Below are 567 nucleotides of genomic sequence, written 5' to 3'. Positions count from 1 at the left end.
AGGCCCTAAGTAAGATGAAACTGCAGCCCTTTGCCACTGAGGCCGATGTGGAGGAAGCACTGAGATTATTCCAGGTGTCCACACTGGATGCTGCGGTATCTGGCAATCTGTCAGGTGAGTAAGTGTTAAGCTGTAGTCCTGACCTTAGACTTAGAGATTCAGTTAGCTGTTGGCCTGCAGGGTGCTGCCTGGATGTGTTTTTGATAATAACCTTGCCCCCCACTTCTCCATTGACTGTTTTCACTATTTTGGAAGCTTTTTCTAGGCTTATTGAGCCAGTTCATTAAATTTAATTGTTGTGGCCTGTCACTGGTGAAGAATGGCTGGCAGCCTTCTTTCCCCCCCTGCTCCTCTTCTTTCCCCCCCTGTGTTGAGCTCAGAACTGTAGAGTTTCCCAGCCTGTGGGGCCTCATTTATTTTGACAGTCACGTCTGGGATGCCTGGCTGTCAGTCCTTCCTGTCTCAGAGATGAGACTGACACAGAGCTTCCGTGGTGCCTTGCTCACAAGTCTTAGTGGAACACAGCCGTGTTGGTCCCTGAGCCCTAGTGTCTGTTGCCTACTTTCA

The sequence above is a fragment of the Microtus ochrogaster genome, unplaced genomic scaffold (assembly GCF_000317375.1).
Source record: "Microtus ochrogaster isolate Prairie Vole_2 unplaced genomic scaffold, MicOch1.0 UNK276, whole genome shotgun sequence".
Classification (NCBI taxonomy): domain Eukaryota; kingdom Metazoa; phylum Chordata; class Mammalia; order Rodentia; family Cricetidae; genus Microtus; species Microtus ochrogaster.
Note: the sequence above shows the minus strand (reverse complement) of the source record.